Genomic DNA, 19,799 nt, shown 5'->3' on the forward strand with positions numbered 1-19,799 from the left:
ATTGGCATTAGAAATTTTTAAAAAATAGAAAACATTCCCCTGTGCATCTTGGTTTCGGTGACTGTTGGCTTTCTTAATATGTTTGTCAAACGAGCCTCTCATTTCATTTGCATTGTCTGCTAATAGTGTAACGGGGGTCTCGGTTCTGGCAGTCTTGATGCCATAGGTAGCATAACAGGGCTCTCGCACAGTTTCCGCCCTCGCCATTAGATGACGTTCTACCTCACAATTGCGGTATTATAGGACGTGCTACGTCCAAAGCTATGGACGAGGGTGGCGCTGGTGAACACTCTCAAGTTTCGCTTACACGCAAAACATAAATACCCACGAAAGCAGCAGATTGGACAGCCCTCGCCGTAGCTCAGTTGGTAAGAGCACCGGACGCGATATTCGGAGGTCGTGGGTTCGAATCCCACCGGCGGCATGGTTCTTTTTTCTGCTCGTTTATAAGTATTTTCTTTAAACCAATTGATCGGCATTAGAAATTTAAAAAAATAGAAAACATTCCCCTATGCATCTTGCTTTCGGTGCCAGTTGGCTTCCTTAATATATTAGTCAAACGAGCCCCTCATTTCATTTGCCTTGTCTGCTAATAGCGTAACGCGGGACTCGGTTCTGGCAGTCTTGATGCTATAGGCAGCATAAGAGGGCTCTCGCACAGTTTCCGCCCTCGCCGTTAGATGAAGTTTCACGTCACACTTGCGGTATTACAGGACGTGCTACGTCCACCGCTCTGGACGAGGGTGGCGCGGGTGAACACTCAAGTTTCGCTTACACGCAAAACATAAATACCCACGAAAGCAGCAGATTGGACAGCCCTCGCCGTAGCTCAGTTGGTAAGCGCAGCGGACACGATATTCGGAGGTCGTAGGTTCGGATCCCACCGGCGGCATGGTTGTTTTTTCTGCTGGTTGATAAATAATTTTCTTTAAACCAATTGATTGGCATTAGTTATTAAAAAAATAGAAAACATTCCCCTATGCATCTTGGTTTCGGTGACTGTTGGCTTCCTTAATATGTTTGTCAAACCAGCCCCTCATTTCATTTCCCTTCTCTGCTAATAGCTTAACAGGGGTCTCATTTCTGGCATTCTTGATGCTATAGGTAGTACAAGAGGGCTCTCGCAGTTTCCGCCCTCGCCGTTAGATGACGTTTTACGTCACACTTGCTGCACTACAGGACGTGCTACGTCCACCTCTAAGGACGAGCGTTGCGCTGTTGAACACTCTCAAGGTTCGCTTACACGCAAAACATAAATACACACGAAAGCAGCTGATTGGACAGCCGTCGCCGTAGCACAGTTGGTAAGAGCACCTGACGCGATATTCGGAGGTCGTGGGTTTGGATCCCACCGGTGGCATGGTTTCTTTTTCTGCTCGTTTATAATTTTCTTTAAACCAATTGATTGGCATTAGAAATTTAAAAATATAGAAAACATTCCTCTATGCATCTTGGTTTCGGTGACTCTTCGCTTCCTTAATATGTTTGTCAAACGAGCCCCTCATTTCATTTGCCTTGTCTGCTAATAGCTTAACAGGGGTCTCGGTTCTGGCAGTCTTGATGCCATAGGTAGCATGAGAGGGCTCTCGCAATGTTTCCGCTCTCGCCGTTAGATGACGTTCTACCTCACACTTGCGGTATTACAGGACGTGCTACGTCCACCGCTCTGGACGAGGGTGGCGCTGGTGAACACTCTCAAGGATCGCTTACACGGAAAACATAAATACCCACGAAAACAGCAGATTGGAAAGCCGTTGCCGTAGCTCAGTTGGTAAGAGCAGCGGACGCGATATTCGGAGGTCGTGGGTTTGGATCCCACCGGCGGCATGGTTGCTTTTTTCTGCTCGTTTATAATTTTCTTTAAACCAATTGATTGGCATTAGAAATTAAAAAATAGATAACATTCTCGTATGCTCCTTCCTTTCGCTGACTGTTGGCTTCCTTAATATGTTTGTCAAACGAGCCCCTCATTTCATTTGCCTTGTCTGCTAATAGCTTAACGGGGGTCTCGGTTCTGGCAGCCTTGATGCCATAGGTAGAATAAGAGGGCTCTCGCACAGTTTCCGACCTCGCCGTTAGATGACGTTTTACGTCACACTTGCGGCATTACAGGACGTGCTAGGTCCACCGCTGTGGACGAGCGTTGCGCTGTTGAACACTCTAGAGGTTCGCTTACACGCAAAACATAAATACCCACGAAAGCAGCAGATTAGACAGCCGTCGCCGTAGCTCAGTTGGTGAGAGCACCGGACGCGATATTCGGAGGTCGAGGGTTCGGATGCCACCGGCGGCATGGTCGTTTTTCTGCTGGTTTATATGAATTTTCTTTAATCCAATTGATCGGCATTCGAAATTAAAAAAAATAGAAAAATGTCCCCTATGCATCTTGCTTTCGGTGCCAGTTGGCTTCCTTAATATGTTAGTCAAACGAGCCCCTCATTTCATTTGCCTTGTCTGCTAATAGCGTAACGTGGGTCTCGGTTCTGACAGTCTTGATGCTATAGGTAACATAAGAGGGCTCTCGCACAGCTTCCTCCCTCGCCGTTAGATGATGTTCTACGTCACACTTGCGTTATTACAGGACGTGCTACGTCCACTGCTATGGACGAGGGTGGCGCTGGTGAACACTCTCATGGTTCGCTTACACGCAAAACATAAACACCCACGAAGCAGCAGATTGGACAGCCGTTTCCGTAGCTCAGTTGGTAAGAGCAGCGGACGCGATATTCGGAGGTCGAGGGTTCAGACGCCACCGGCGGCATGGTTATTTTTTCTGCCGGTTGATAAATAATTTTCTTTAAACCAATTGATTGGCATTAGTTATTAAAAAAATAGAAAACATTCCCCTATGCATCTTGGTTTCGGTGACTGTTTGCTTCCTTAATATGTTTGTCAAACCAGCCCCTCATTTCATTTCCCTTCTCTGCTAATAGCTTAACGGGGGTCTCATTTCTGGCATTCTTGATGCTATAGGTAATATAAGAGGGCTCTCGCAGTTTCCGCCCTCGCCGTTAGATGACGTTCTACGTCACACTTGCTGCACTACAGGACGTGCTACGTCCACCGCTATGGACGAGCGTTGCGCTGTTGAACACTCTAGAGGTCAGCTTACACGCAAAACATAAATAGCCACGAAAGCAGCAGATTAGACAGCCGTCGCCATAGCTCAGTTGGTGAGAGCACCGAACGCGATATTTGGAGGTCGTGGGTACGGATCCCACCGGCGGCATTGTTTTTTCTGCTCGTTTATAACTAATTTTCTTTAAACCAACTGATTGGCATTAGAAATTTAAAAAAGAATAGAAAACATTCCCCTATGCATCTTGGTTTCGGTGGCTGTTGGCTTCCTTAATATGTTTATCAAACCAGCCCCTCATTTCATTTCCCTTCTCTGCTAATAGCTTAATGGGGGACTCATTTCTTGCATTCTTGATGCTCTAGGTAGTATAAGAGGGCTCTCGCAGTTTCCGCCCTCCCCGTTAGATGACGTTTTACGTCACACTTGCTGCACTACAGGACGTGCTACGTCCACCGCTATGGACGAGCGTTGCGCTGTTGAACACTCTCAAGGTTCGCTTACACGCAAAACATAAATACACACGAAAGCAGCAGATTGGACAGCCGTCGCTGTAGCACAGTTGGTAAGAGCACCTGACGCGATATTCGGAGGTCGTGGGTTTGGATCCCACCGGTGGCATGGTTGCTTTTTCTGCTCGTTTATAATTTTCTTTGAACCAATTGATTGGCATAAGAAATTTTAAAAAATAGAAAACATTCCTCTATGCATCTTGGTTTCGGTGACTCTCGGCTTCCTTAACATGTTTGTCAAACGAGCCCCTCATTTCATTTGCCTTGTCTGTAATAGCTTAACAGGGGTCTCGGTTCTGGCAGTCTAGATGCCATAGGTAGCATGAGAGGGCTCTGGCAATGTTTCCGCCCTCGCCGATAGATGACGTTCTACCTCACACTTGCGGTATTATAGGACGTGCTATGTACACCGCTATGGACGAGGGTGGCGCTGGTGAACGCTCTCAAGGTTCGCTTACACGCAAAACATAAATACCCGCGAAAGCAGCAGATTCGACAGCCGTTACCATAGCTCAGTTGGTAAGAGCAGCGGACGCGATATTCAGAGGTCGAGGGTTCGGATGCCACCGGCGGCATGGTCGTTTTTCTGCTGGTTTATATGAATTTTCTTTAAACCAATTGATTGGCATTAGAAATTAAAAAATAGATAACATTCTCGTATGCACCTTCCTTTCGGTGACTGTTGCCTTCCTTAATATGTTTGTCAAATGAGCCCCCCATTTCATTTGCCTTGTCTGCTAATAGCGTAACGGGGGACTCGGTTCTGGCAGTCTTGATGCTATAGGTAGCATAAGAGGGCTCTGGCACAGTTTCCGCCCTCGCCGTTAGATAAAGTTCCACGTCACACTTGCGGTATTACAGGACGTGCTACGTCTACCGCTCTGAACGAGGGTGGCGCTGGTGAACACTCTCAAGGATCGCTTACACGCAAAACATAAATACCCACGAAAACAGCATATTGGAAAGCCGTTGCCGTAGCTCAATTGGTAAGAGCAGCGGACGCGATATTCGCAGGTCGAGGGTTCGGACGCCACCTGCGGCATGGTTATTTTTTCTGCTGGTTATAAGAATTTTCTTTAAACCAATTGATTCGCTTTAGAAATGAAAAAAGAAAACATTCCCCTATGCACCTTGATTTCGGTGACTGTTGGCTTCATTAATATGTTTGTCAAACCAGCCCCTCATTTCATTTGCCTTGTCTGCTAATAGCTCAACGGGGGTCTCATTTCTCGCAGTCTTGATGCTATAGGTAGTATAAGAGGGCTCTCGCAGTTTCCGCCCTCGCCGTTAGATGACGTTCTACGTCACACTTGCGGTATTACAGGACGCGCTACGTCCACCGCTTTGGACGAGGGGGGCTGGTGAACACTCTCAAGGTTCGCTTACACGCAAAACGTAATTACCCAGGAAAGCAGCAGACTGGACAGCCGTCGCCGTAGCTCAGTTGGTAAGAGCACCGGACACCATATATGGAGGTCGTAGGTTCGGATCCCACCGGCGGCATGGTTGTTTTTTCTGCTGGTTGATAAGTAATTTTCTTTAAAGCAAATGATTTCCATTAGTAATTAAAAAAAAATAGTAAACATTCCCCAATGCACCTTGGTTTCGGTGACTGATGGCTTCCTTAATATGTTTGTCAAACGAGCCCCTCATTTCATTTGCCTTTGCTAATAGCTTAACGGGGGTCTCGGTTCTGGCAGCCTTGATGCCATAGGTAGCATAAGAGGGCTCTCGCACAGTTTCCGACCTCGCCGTTAGATAATGTTTTACGTCACACTTGCGGCATTACAGGACATGCTACGTCCACCGCTATGGACGAGCGTTGCGCTGTTGAACACTGTAGAGGTTCGCTTACACGCAAAACATAAATACCCACGAAAGCAGCAGATTAGACAGCCGTCGCCGTAGCTCAGTTGGTGAGAGCACCGGACGCGATATTCGGAGGTCGTGGGTTTGGATCCCACCGGCGGCATGGTTGCTTTTTTCTGCTCGTTTATAAGTAATTTTCTTTAAACCAATTGATTGGCATTAGAAATTTTTAAAAAATAGAAAACATTCCCCTATGCATCTTGCTTTCGGTGCCAGTTGGCTTCCTTAATATATTAGTCAAACGAGCCCCTCATTTCATTTGCCTTGTCTGCTAATAGCGTAACGCGGGACTCGGTTCTGGCAGTCTTGATGCTATAGGCAGCATAAGAGGGCTCTCGCACAGTTTCCGCCCTCGCCGTTAGATGAAGTTTCACGTCACACTTGCGGTATTACAGGACGTGCTACGTCCACCGCTCTGGACGAGGGTGGCGCGGGTGAACACTCAAGTTTCGCTTACACGCAAAACAAAAATACCCACGAAAGCAGCAGATTGGACAGCCGTCGCCGTAGCTCAATTGGTAAGCGCAGCGGACACGATATTCGGAGGTCGTAGGTTCGGATCCCACCGGCGGCATGGTTGTTTTTTCTGCTGGTTGATAAATAATTTTCTTTAAACCAATTGATTGGCATTAGTTATTAAAAAAATAGAAAACATTCCCCTATGCATCTTGGTTTCGGTGACTGTTGGCTTCCTTAATATGTTTGTCAAACCAGCCCCTCATTTCATTTCCCTTCTCTGCTAATAGCTTAACAGGGGTCTCATTTCTGGCATTCTTGATGCTATAGGTAGTATAAGAGGGCTCTCGCAGTTTCCGCCCTCGCCGTTAGATGACGTTTTACGTCACACTTGCTGCACTACAGGACGTGCTACGTCCACCTCTATGGACGAGCGTTGCGCTGTTGAACACTCTCAAGGTTCGCTTACACGCAAAACATAAATACACACGAAAGCAGCTGATTGGACAGCCGTCGCCGTAGCACAGTTGGTAAGAGCACCTGACGCGATATTCGGAGGTCGTGGGTTTGGATCCCACCGGTGGCATGGTTGCTTTTTCTGCTCGTTTATAATTTTCTTTCAAACAATTGATTGGCATTAGAAATTTAAAAAAAATAGAAAACATTCCTCTATGCATCTTGGTTTCGGTGACTCTTGGCTTCCTTAATATGTTTGTCAAACGAGCCCCTCATTTCATTTGCCTTGTCTGCTAATAGCTTAACAGGGGTCTCGGTTCTGGCAGTCTTGATGCCATAGGTAGCATGAGAGGGCTCTCGCAATGTTTCCGCTCTCGCCGTTAGATGACGTTCTACCTCACACTTGCGGTATTACAGGACGTGCTACGTCCACCGCTCTGGACGAGGGTGGCGCTGGTGAACACTCTAGAGGTCAGCTTACACGCAAAACATAAATAGCCACGACAGCAGCAGATTAGACAGCCGTCGCCATAGCTCAGTTGGTGAGAGCACCGAACGCGATATTTGGAGGTCGTGGGTACGGATCCCACCGGCGGCATTGTTTTTTCTGCTCGTTTATAACTAATTTTCTTTAAACCAACTGATTGGCATTAGAAATTTAAAAAAGAATATAAAACATTCCCCTATGCATCTTATTTTCGGTGGCTGTTGGCTTCCTTAATATGTTTATCAAACCAGCCCCTCATTTCATTTCCCTTCTCTGCTAATAGCTTAATGGGGGTCTCATTTCTTGCATTCTTGATGCTCTAGGTAGTATAAGAGGGCTCTCGCAGTTTCCGCCCTCCCCGTTAGATGACGTTTTACGTCACACTTGCTGCACTACAGGACGTGCTACGTCCACCGCTATGGACGAGCGTTGCGCTGTTGAACACTCTCAAGGTTCGCTTACACGCAAAACATAAATACCCGCGAAAGCAGCAGATTCGACAGCCGTTACCGTAGCTCAGTTGGTAAGAGCAGCGGACGCGATATTCGGAGGTCGAGGGTTCGGATGCCACCGGCGGCATGGTCGTTTTTCTGCTGGTTTATATCAATTTTTTTTAAACCAATTGATTCGCTTTAGAAATGAAAAAAGAAAACATTCCCGTATGCACCTTGGTTTCGGTGACTGTTGGCTTCATTAATATGTTTGTCAAACCAGCCCCTCATTTCATTTGCCTTGTCTGCTAATAGCTCAACGGGGGTCTCATTTCTCGCAGTCTTGATGCTATAGGTAGTATAAGAGGGCTCTCGCAGTTTCCGCCCTCGCCGTTAGATGACGTTCTACGTCACACTTGCGGTATTACAGGACGCGCTACGTCCACCGCTATGGACGAGGGGGGCTGGTGAACACTCTCAAGGTTCGCTTACTCGCAAAACGTAATTACCCAGGAAAGCAGCAGACTGGACAGCCGTCGCCGTAGCTCAGTTGGTAAGAGCACCGGACACGATATATGGAGGTCGTAGGTTCGGATCCCACCGGCGGCATGGTTGTTTTTTCTGCTGGTTGATAAGTAATTTTCTTTAAAGCAATTGATTTCCATTAGTAATTTAAAAAAATAGAAAACATTCCCCTATGCACCTTGGTTTCGGTGACTGATGGCGTCCTTAATATGTTTGTCAAACTAGCCCCTCATTTCATTTGCCTTTGCTAATAGCTTAACGGGGGTCTCAGTTCTGGCATTCTTGATGCTATAGGTAGTATAAGAGGGCTCTCGCAGTTTCCGCCCTCGCCGTAAGATGACGTTCAACGTCACACTTGCGGTATTACAGGACGTGCTACGTCCACCGCTATGGACGAGGGTGGCGCTGGTGAACACTCTCAAGGTTCGCTTACACGCAAATCATAAATACACACGAAAGCAGCAGATTCGACAGCCGTCGCCGTAGTTCAGATGGTAAGAGCAGCGGACGCGATATTCGGAGGTCGAGGGTTCGGATGCCACCGGCGGCTTGGTCGTTTTTCTGCTGGTTTATATGAATTTTCTTTAAACCAATTGATTGGGATTAGAAGTTAAAAATTAGAAAACTCCCCTATGCACCATGGTTTCGGTGACTGTTGGCTTCCTTAATATGTTTGTCAAACGAGCCCCTCATTTCATTTGCCTTGTCTGCTAATAGTGTAACGGGGGTCTCAGTTCTGGCAGTCTTGATGCCATAGATAGCATAAGAGGGCTCTCGCACAGTTTCCGCCCTCGCCGTTAGATGACGTTCTACGTCACACTTGCGTTATTACAGGACGTGCTACGTCCACCGCTATGGACGAGGGTGGCGCTGGTGAACACTCTCAAGGTTCTCTTACACGCAAAACATTAACACCCTCGAAAGCAGCAAATTGGACAGCCGTTTCCGTAGCTCAGTTGGTAAGATCAGCGCGCGCGATATTCGGAGGTCGTAGGTTCGGATCCCACCGGCGGCATGGTTGCTTTTTTCTGCTCGTTTATAATTTTCTTTAAACCAATTCATTGGCATTAGAAGTTTTAAAAATTAGAAAACATTCCCCTATCCACCATGGTTTCGGTGACTGATGGCTTCCTTAATATGTTTGTCAACCGAGCCCCTCATTTCATTTGCCTTGTCTGCTAATAGCTTAACGGGGGTCTCGGTTCTGGCATCCGTGATGCCATAGGTAGCATAAGAGGGCTCTCGCACAGTTTCCGCCCTCGCCGTTGGATGACGTTTTACGTCACACTTGCTGCACTACAGGACGTGCTACGTCCACCGCTATGGACGAGCGTTGCGCTGTTGAACACTCTAGAGGTCAGCTTACACGCAAAACCTAAATAGCCACGAAAGCAGCAGATTAGACAGCCGTCGCCATAGCTCAGTTGGTAAGAGCACCAGACGCGATATTTGGAGGTCGTGGGTATGGATCCCACCGGCGGCATTGTTGTTTTTTCTCCTCGTTTATAAGTGATTTTCTTTAAACCAACTGATTGGCTTTAGAAATTTATAAAAGAATAGAAAACATTCCCCTATGCATCTTGGTTTCGGTGACTGTTGGCTTCCTTAATATGTTTGTCAAACGAGCCCCTCATTTCATTTGCCTTGTCTGCTAATAGCTTAACAGGGGTCTCGGTTCTGGCAGTCTTGATGCCATAGGTAGCATAAGAGGGCTCTCGCAAAGTTTCCGCCCTCGCCGTTAGATGACGTTCTACCTAACAATTGCGGTATTATAGGACGTGCTACGTCCACCGCTATGCACGAGGGTGGCGCTGGTGAACACTCTCAAGTTTCGCTTACACGCAAAACATAAATACCCACGAAAGCAGCAGATTGGACAGCCGTTTCCGTAGCTCAGTTGGTAAGAGCAGCGGACGCGATATTCGGAGGTCGTAGGTTCGGATCCCACCGGCGGCATGGTTGTTTTTTCTGCTGGTTCATAAGTAATTTTCTTTAAACCAATTGATTGGCATTAGTTATTAAAAAAATAGAAAACATTCCCCTATGCATCTTGGTTTCGGTGACTGTTGGCTTCCTTAATATGTTTGTGAAACCAGCCCCTCATTTCATTTCGCTTCTCTGCTAATAGCTTAACGGGGGTCTCATTTCTGGCATTCTTGATGCTATAGGTAGTACAAGAGGGCTCTCGCAATGTTTCCGCCCTCGCCGTTAGATGACGTTCTAACTCACATTTGCGGTATTATAGGACGTGCTACGTACACCGCTAAGGACGAGGGTGGCGCTGGTGAACGCTCTCAATGTTCGCTTACACGCAAAACATAAATACCCGCGAAAGCAGCAGATTCGACAGCCGTTACCATAGCTCAGTTGGTAAGAGCAGCGGACGCGATATTCGGAGGTCGAGGGTTCGGATGCCACCGGCGGCATGGTTATTTTTTCTGCCGGTTTATAAGAATTATCAATAAACCAATAGATTGGCATTAGAAATTCAAAAAAAGAAAACATTCCCCTATGCACCATGGTTTCGGTGACTGATGGCTTCCTTAATATGTTTTTCAAACGAGCCCCTCATTTCATTTGCCTTGTCTGCTAATAGCTTAACGGGGGTCTCGGTTCTGGCATCCGTGATGCCATAGGTAGCATAAGAGGGCTCTCGCACAGTTTCCGACCTCGCCGTTAGATGATGTTTTACGTCACACTTGCGGCATTACAGGACATGCTACGTCCACCGCTATGGATGAGCGTTGCGCTGTTGAACACTGTAGAGGTTCGCTTACACGCAAAACACAAATACCCACGAAAGCAGCAGATTAGACAGGCGTCGCCGTAGCTCAGTTGGTGAGAGCACCGGACGCGATATTCGGAGGTCGTGGGTTTGGATCCCACCGGCGGCATGGTTGCTTTTTTCTGCTCGTTTATAAGTAATTTTCTTTAAACCAATTGATTGGCATTAGAAATTTTTAAAAAATAGAAAACATTCCCCTATGCATCTTGGTTTCGGTGACTGTTGGCTTTCTTAATATGTTTGTCAAACGAGCCTCTCATTTCATTTGCATTGTCTGCTAATAGTGTAACGGGGGTCTCGGTTCTGGCAGTCTTGATGCCATAGGTAGCATAACAGGGCTCTCGCACAGTTTCCGCCCTCGCCATTCGATGACGTTCTACCTCACAATTGCGGTATTATAGGACGTGCAACGTCCACAGCTATGGACGAGGGTGGCGCTGGTGAACACTCTCAAGTTTCGCTTACACGCAAAACATAAATACCCATGAAATCAGCAGATTGGACAGCCGTTTCCGTAGCTCAGTTGGTAAGAGCAGCGGACGCGATATTCGGAGGTCGTAGGTTCGGATCCCACCGGCGGCATGGTTGTTTTTTCTGCTGGTTGATAAGTAATTTTCTTTAAACCAATTGATTGGCATTAGTTATTAAAAAAAATAGAAAACATTCCCTTGGGCACCTTGGTTTCGGTGACTGTTGGCTTCCTCAATATGTTTATCAAACGAGCCCCTCATTTCATTTGCCTTGTCTGCTAATAGCTTAACGGGGGTCTTGGTTCTGGCATCCTTGATGCCATAGGTAGCATTAGAGGGCTCTCGCACAGTTTCCGCCCTCGCCATTAGATGACGTTTTACGTCACACATGCTGCACTACAGGACGTGCTACGTCCACCGCTATGGATGAGCGTTGCGCAGTTGAACACTCTAGAGGTTAGCTTACACGCAAAACATAAATACCCGCGAAAGCAACAGATTAGACAGCAGTCGCCGTAGCTCAGTTGGTGAGAGCACCGGACGCGATATTCGGAGGTCGTGGGTTTGGATCCCACCGGCGGCATGGTTGTTTTTTCTGCTCGTTTATAAGTAATTTTCTTTAAAACTACTGATTGGCATTAGAAATTTAAAAAAGAATAGAAAACATTCCCCTATGCATCTTGTTTCGGTGACTGTTGGCTTCCTTGATATGTTTGTTAAACCAGCCCCTCATTTCATTTCTCTTGTCTGCTAATAGCTTAACGGGGGTCTCATTTCTGGCATTCTTGATGCTATAGGTAGTATAAGAGGGCTCTCGCAGTTTCCGCCCTCGCCGTAAGATGACGTTCAACGTCACACTTGCGGTATTACAGGACGTGCTACGTCCACCGCTATGGACGAGGGTGGCGCTGGTGAACACTCTCAAGGCTCGCTTACACGCAAATCATAAATACACACCAAAGCAGCAGATTGGACAGCCGTCGCCGTAGTTCAGATGGTAAGAGCAGCGGACGCGATATTCGGAGGTCGAGGGTTCGGATGCCACCGGTGGCTTGGTCGTTTTTCTGCTGGTTTATGACTGATTTTCTTAAACGAATCGATTGGCATTAGAAATTAAAAATTAGAAAACTCCCCTATGCACCATGGTTTCGGTGACTGTTGGCTTCCCTAATATGTTTGTCAAACGAGCCCCTCATTTCATTTGCCTTGTCTGCTAATAGTGTAACGGGGGTCTCAGTTCTGGCAGTCTTGATGCCATAGATAGCATAAGAGGGCTCTCGCACAGTTTCCGCCCTCGCCGTTAGATGACGTTCTACGTCACACTTGCGGTATTACAGGACGTGCTACGTCCACCGCTATGGACGAGGGTGGCGCTGGTGAACACTCTCAAGGTTCGCTTACACGCAAAACATTAACACCCTCGAAAGCAGCAAATTGGACAGCCGTTTCCGTAGCTCAGTTGGTAAGATCAGCGGGCGCGATATTCGGAGGTCGTAGGTTCGGATCCCACCGGCGGCATGGTTGCTTTTTTCTGCTCGTTTATAATTATCTTTAAACCAATTCATTGGCATTAGAAGTTTTAAAAATTAGAAAACATTCCCCTATCCACCATGGTTTCGGTGACTGATGGCTTCCTTAATATGTTTGTCAACCGAGCCCCTCATTTCATTTGCCTTGTCTGCTAATAGCTTAACGGGGGTCTCGGTTCTGGCATCCGTGATGCCATAGGTAGCATAAGAGGGCTCTCGCACAGTTTCCGCCCTCGCCGTTGGATGACGTTTTACGTCACACTTGCTGCACTACAGGACGTGCTACGTCCACCGCTATGGACGAGCGTTGCGCTGTTGAACACTCTAGAGGTCAGCTTACACGCAAAACTTAAATAGCCACGAAAGCAGCAGATTGGACAGCCGTCGCCGTAGCACAGTTGGTAAGAGCACCAGACGCGATATTTGGAGGTCGTGGGTTTGGATCCCACCGGTGGCATGGTTGCTTTTTCTGCTCGTTTATAATTTTCTTTAAACCAATTGATTGGCATTAGAAATTTTAAAAAATAGAAAACATTCCTCTATGCATCTTGGTTTCGGTGACTCTTGGCTTCCTTAATATGTTTGTCAAACGAGCCCCTCATTTCATTTGCCTTGTCTGCTAATAGCTTAACAGGGGTCTCGGTTCCGGCAGTCTTGATGCCATAGGTAGCATAAGAGGGCTCTCGCAAAGTTTCCGCCCTCGCCGTTAGATGACGTTCTACCTCACAATTGCAGTATTATAGGACGTGCTACGTACACCGCTAAGGACGAGGGTGGCTCTGGTGAACGCTCTCAATGTTCGCTTACACGCAAAACATAAATACCCGCGAAAGCAGCAGATTCGACAGCCGTTACCATAGCTCAGTTGGTAAGAGCAGCGGACGCGATATTCGGAGGTCGAGGGTTTTTATCCCACCAGTGGCATGGTTGCTTTTTCTGCTCGTTTATAATTTTCTTTAAACCAATTGATTGGCATTAGAAATTTTAAAAAATAGAAAACATTCCTCTATGCATCTTGGTTTCGGTGACTCTTGGCTTCCTTAATATGTTTGTCAAACTAGCCCCTCATTTCATTTGCCTTGTCTGCTAATAGCTTAACAGGGGTCTAGGTTCTGGCAGTCTTGATGCCATAGGTAGTATGAGAGGGCTCTCGCAATGTTTCCGCCCTCGCCGTTAGATGACGTTCTACCTCACAATTGCGGTATTATAGGACGTGCTACGTCCACCGCTCTGGACGAGGGTGGCGCTGGTGAACACTCTCAAGGATCGCTTACACGCAAAACATAAATACCCACGAAAACAGCAGATTGGAAAGCCGTTGCCGTAGCTCAGATGGTAAGAGCAGCGGACGCGATATTCGCAGGTCGAAGGTTCGGACGCCACCGGCGGCATGGTTATTTTTTCTGCTGGTTTATAAGAATTTTCTTTAAACCAATTGATTCGCTTTACAAATGAAAAATGAAAACATTCCCCTATGCACCTTGGTTTCGGTGACTGTTGGCTTCATTAATATGTTTGTCAAACCAGCCCCTCATTTCATTTGCCTTGTCGGCTAATAGCTTAACGGGAGTCTCATTTCTCGCAGTCTTGATGCTATAGGTAGTATAAGAGGGCTCTCGCAGTTTCCGCCCTCGCCGTTAGATGACGTTCTACGTCACACTTGCGGTATTACAGGACGTGCTACGTCCACCGCTATGGACGAGGGGGGCTGGTGAACACTCTCAAGGTTCGCTTACACGCAAAACGTAATTACCCACGAAAGCAGCAGATTGGACAGCCGTTTCCGTAGCTCAGTTGGTAAGAGCAGCGGACACGATATTCGAAGGTCGTAGGTTCGGATCCCACCGGCGGCATGGTTGTTTTTTCTGCTGGTTGGTAAGTAATTTTCTTTAAACCAATTGATTGGCATTAGTTATTAAAAAAAATAGAAAACATTCCCTTGTGCACCTTGGTTTCGGTGACTGTTGGCTTCCTTAATATGTTTATCAAACGATCCCCTCATTTCATTTGCCTTGTCTGCTAATAGCTTAACGGGGGTCTCGGTTCTGGCATCCGTGATGCTATAGGTAATATAAGAGGGCTCTCGCAGTTTCCGCCCTCGCCGTTAGATGACGTTCTACGTCACACTTGCTGCACTACAGGACGTGCTACGTCCACCTCTATGGACGAGCATTGCGCTGTTGAACACTCTCAAGGTTCGCTTACACGCAAAACATAAATACACACGAAAGCAGCTGATTGGACAGCCGTCGCCGTAGCACAGTTGGTAAGAGCACCTGACGCGATATTCGGAGGTCGTGGGTTTGGATCCCACCGGTGGCATGGTTGCTTTTTCTGCTCGTTTATAATTTACTTTAAACCAATTGATTGGCATTAGAAATTTTAAAAAAATAGAAAACATTCCTCTATGCATCTTGGTTTCGGTGACTCTTGGCTTCCTTAATATGTTTGTCAAACGAGCCCCTCATTTCATTTGCCTTGTCTCCTAATAGCTTAACAGGGGTTTCGGTTCTGGCAGTCTTGATGCCATAGGTAGCATGAGAGGGCTCTCGCAATGTTTCCGCTCTCGCCGTTAGATGACGTTCTACCTCACAATTGCGGTATTATAGGACGTGCTACGTACACCGCTATGGACGAGGGTGGCGCTGGTGAACGCTCTCAAGGTTCGCTTACACGCAAAACATAAATACCCACGAAAGCAGCAGATTCGACAGCCGTTACCATAGCTCAGTTGGTAAGAGCAGCGGACGCGATATTCGGAGGTCGAGGGTTCGGATGCCACCGGCGGCATGGTCGTTTTTCTGCTGGTTTATATGAATTTTCTTTAAACCAATTGATTGGCATTAGAAAAATAAAAAATAGATAACATTCTCGTATGCACCTTCCTTTCGGTGACTGTTGCCTTCCTTAATATGTTTGTCAAACGAGCCCCCCATTTCATTTGCCTTGTCTGCTAATAGCGTAACGGGGGACTCGGTTCTGGCATCCGTGATGCCATAGGTAGCATAAGAGGGCTCTCGCACAGTTTCCGCCCTCGCCGTTAGATGACGTTTTACGTCACACTTGCTGCACTACAGGACGTGCTACGTCCACCGCTATGGACGAGCGTTGCGCTGGTGAACACTCTAGAGGTCAGCTTACACGCAAAACATAAATAGCCACGAAAGCAGCAGATTAGACAGCCGTCGCCATAGCTCAGTTGGTGAGAGCACCGAACGCGATATTTGGAGGTCGTGGGTACGGATTCCACCGGCGGCATTGTTTTTTCTGCTCGTTTATAACTAATTTTCTTTAAAGCAAATGATTTCCATTAGTAATTAAAAAAATATAGAAAACATTCCCCTATGCACCTTGGTTTCGGTGACTGATGGCTTCCTTAATATGTTTGTCAAACGAGCCCCTCATTTCATTTGCCTTTGCTAATAGCTTAACGGGGGTCTCGGTTCTGGCAGCCTTGATGCCATAGGTAGCATAAGAGGGCTCTCGCACAGTTTCCGACCTCGCCGTTAGATAATGTTTTACGTCACACTAGCGGCATTACAGGACATGCTACGTCCACCGCTATGGACGAGCGTTGCGCTGTTGAACACTGTAGAGGTTCGCTTACACGCAAAACATAAATACCCACGAAAGCAGCAGATTAGACAGCCGTCGCCGTAGCTCAGTTGGTGAGAGCACCGGACGCGATATTCGGAGGTCGTGGGTTTGGATCCCACCGGCGGCATGGTTGCTTTTTTCTGCTCGTTTATAAGTAATTTTCTTTAAACCAATTGATTGGCATTAGAAGTTTTAAAAAAATAGAAAACATTCCCCTATGCACCTTGGTTTCGGTGACTGATGGCTTCCTTAATATGTTTGTCAAACGAGCCCCTCATTTCATTTGCCTTGTCTGCTAATAGCTTAACGGGGGTCTCGGTTCTGGCATCCGTGATGCCATAGGTAGCATAAGAGGGCTCTCGCACAGTTTCCGCCCTCGCCGTTAGATGACGTTTTACGTCACACTTGCTGCACTACAGGACGTGCTACGTCCACCGCTATGGACGAGCGTTGCGCTGGTGAACACTCTAGAGGTCAGCTTACACGCAAAACATAAATAGCCACGAAAGCAGCAGATTAGACAGCCGTCGCCATAGCTCAGTTGGTGAGAGCACCGAACGCGATATTTGGAGGTCGTGGGTACGGATTCCACCGGCGGCATTGTTTTTTCTGCTCGTTTATAACTAATTTTCTTTAAAGCAAATGATTTCCATTAGTAATTAAAAAAAATATAGAAAACATTCCCCTATGCACCTTGGTTTCGGTGACTGATGGCTTCCTTAATATGTTTGTCAAACGAGCCCCTCATTTCATTTGCCTTTGCTAATAGCTTAACGGGGGTCTCGGTTCTGGCAGCCTTGATGCCATAGGTAGCATAAGAGGGCTCTCGCACAGTTTCCGACCTCGCCGTTAGATAATGTTTTACGTCACACTTGCGGCATTACAGGACATGCTACGTCCACCGCTATGGACGAGCGTTGCGCTGTTGAACACTGTAGAGGTTCGCTTACACGCAAAACATAAATACCCACGAAAGCAGCAGATTAGACAGCCGTCGCCGTAGCTCAGTTGGTGAGAGCACCGGACGCGATATTCGGAGGTCGTGGGTTTGGATCCCACCGGCGGCATGGTTGCTTTTTTCTGCTCGTTTATAAGTAATTTTCTTTAAACCAATTGATTGGCATTAGAAATTTTTAAAAAATAGAAAACATTCCCCTATGCATCTTGGTTTCGGTGACGGTTGGCTTTCTTAATATGTTTGTCAAACGAGCCTCTCATTTCATTTGCATTGTCTGCTAATAGTGTAACGGGGGTCTCGGTTCTGGCAGTCTTGATGCCATAGGTAGCATAACAGGGCTCTCGCACAGTTTCCGCCCTCGCCATTAGATGACGTTCTACCTCACAATTGCGGTATTATAGGACGTGCTACGTCCACAGCTATGGACGAGGGTGGCGCTGGTGAACACTCTCAAGTTTCGCTTACACGCAAAACATAAATACCCACGAAAGCAGCAGATTGGACAGCCGTCGCCGTAGCTCAGTTGGTAAGAGCACCAGACGCGATATTCGGAGGTCGTGGGTTCGAATCCCACCGGCGGCATGGTTCTTTGTTCTGCTCGTTTATAAGTAATTTTCTTTAAACCAATTGATCGGCAGTAGAAATTTTAAAAAATAGAAAACATTCCCCTATGCATCTTGCTTTCGGTGCCAGTTGGCTTCCTTAATATATTAGTCAAACGAGCCCCTCATTTCATTTGCCTTGTCTGCTAATAGCGTAACGCGGGACTCGGTTCTGGCAGTCTTGATGCTATAGGCAGCATAAGAGGGCTCTCGCACAGTTTCCGCCCTCGCCGTTAGATGAAGTTTCACGTCACACTTGCGGTATTACAGGACGTGCTACGTCCACCGCTCTGGACGAGGGTGGCGCGGGTGAACACTCAAGTTTCGCTTACACGCAAAACATAAATACCCACGAAAGCAGCAGATTGGACAGCCGTCGCCGTAGCTCAATTGGTAAGCGCAGCGGACACGATATTCGGAGGTCGTAGGTTCGGATCCCACCGGCGGCATGGTTGTTTTTCCTGCTGGTTGATAAATAATTTTCTTTAAACCAATTGATTGGCATTAGTTATTAAAAAAATAGAAAACATTCCCCTATGCATCTTGGTTTCGGTGACTGTTGGCTTCCTTAATATGTTTGTCAAACCAGCCCCTCATTTCATTTCCCTTCTCTGCTAATATCTTAACAGGGGTCTCATTTCTGGCATTCTTGATGCTATAGGTAGTATAAGAGGGCTCTCGCAGTTTCCGCCCTCGCCGTTAGATGACGTTTTACGTCACTATTGCTGCACTACAGGACGTGCTACGTCCACCTCTATGGACGAGGGTGGCGCTGGTGAACACTCTCAAGGTTCGCTTACACGCAAATCATAAATACACACGAAAGCAGCAGATTGGACAGCCGTCGCCGTAGTTCAGATGGTAAGAGCAGCGGACGCGATATTCGGAGGTCGAGGGTTCGGATGCCACCGGCGGCTTGGTCGTTTTTCTGCTGGTTTATATGAATTTTTTTTAAACCAATTGATTGGGATTAGAAATTAAAAATTAGAAAACTCCCCTATGCACCATGGTTTCGGTGACTGTTGGCTTCCTTAATATGTTTGTCAAACGAGCCCCTCATTTCATTTGCCTTGTCTGCTAATAATGTAACGGGGGTCTCAGTTCTGGCAGTCTTGATGCCATAGATAGCATAAGAGGGCTCTCGCACAGTTTCCGCCCTCGCCGTTAGATGACGTTCTACGTCACACTTGCGGTATTACAGGACGTGCTACGTCCACCGCTATGGACGAGGGTGGCGGTGGTGAACACTCTCAAGGTTCGCTTACACGCAAAACATTAACACCCTCGAAAGCAGCAAATTGGACAGCCGTTTCCGTAGCTCAGTTGGTAAGATCAGCGGGCGCGATATTTGGAGGTCGTGGGTATGGATCCCACCGGCGGCATTGTTGTTTTTTCTCCTCGTTTATAAGTGATTTTCTTTAAACCAACTGATTGGCATTAGAAATTTATAAAAGAATAGAAAACATTCCCCTATGCATCTTGGTTTCGGTGACTGTTGGCTTCCTTAATATGTTTGTCAAACCAGCCCCTCATTTCATTTCCCTTCTCTGCTAATAGCTTAATGGGGGTCTCATTTCTGGCATTCTTGATGCTCTAGTTAGAATAAGTGGGCTCTCGCAGTTTCCGCCCTCGCCGTTAGATGACGTTTTACGTCACACTTGCTGCACTACAGGACGTGCTACGTCTACCGCTATGGACGAGCGTTGCGCTGTTGAACACTCTCAAGGTTCGCTTACACGCAAAACATAAATACACACGAAAGCAGCAGATTGGACAGCCGTCGCCGTAGCACAGTTGGTAAGAGCACCTGACGCGATATTTGGAGGTGGTGGGTTTGGATCCCACCGGTGGCATGGTTGCTTTTTCTGCTCGTTTATAATTTTCTTTAAACCAATTGATTGGCATTAGAAATTTTAAAAAATAGAAAACATTCCTCTATGCATCTTGGTTTCGGTGACTCTTGGCTTCCTTAATATGTTTGTCAAACGAGCCCCTCATTTCATTTGCCTTGTCTGCTAATAGCTTAACAGGGGTCTCGGTTCTGGC

At 47.0% G+C, this 19,799-nt stretch overlaps 1 non-coding gene across 1 annotated transcript; it reads left to right on the forward strand.

The window, feature by feature from the left end:
• Positions 1–347: 347 nt before the first annotated feature.
• TRNAS-CGA (transfer RNA serine (anticodon CGA)) lies at positions 348–424 on the forward strand. Its single transcript has one exon. It is a non-coding gene; the product is annotated as a tRNA-Ser (tRNA).
• The last annotated feature ends 19,375 nt before the right edge of the window (positions 425–19,799 follow it).

The sequence above is a fragment of the Amblyomma americanum genome, chromosome 1 (assembly GCF_052857255.1).
Source record: "Amblyomma americanum isolate KBUSLIRL-KWMA chromosome 1, ASM5285725v1, whole genome shotgun sequence".
Classification (NCBI taxonomy): domain Eukaryota; kingdom Metazoa; phylum Arthropoda; class Arachnida; order Ixodida; family Ixodidae; genus Amblyomma; species Amblyomma americanum.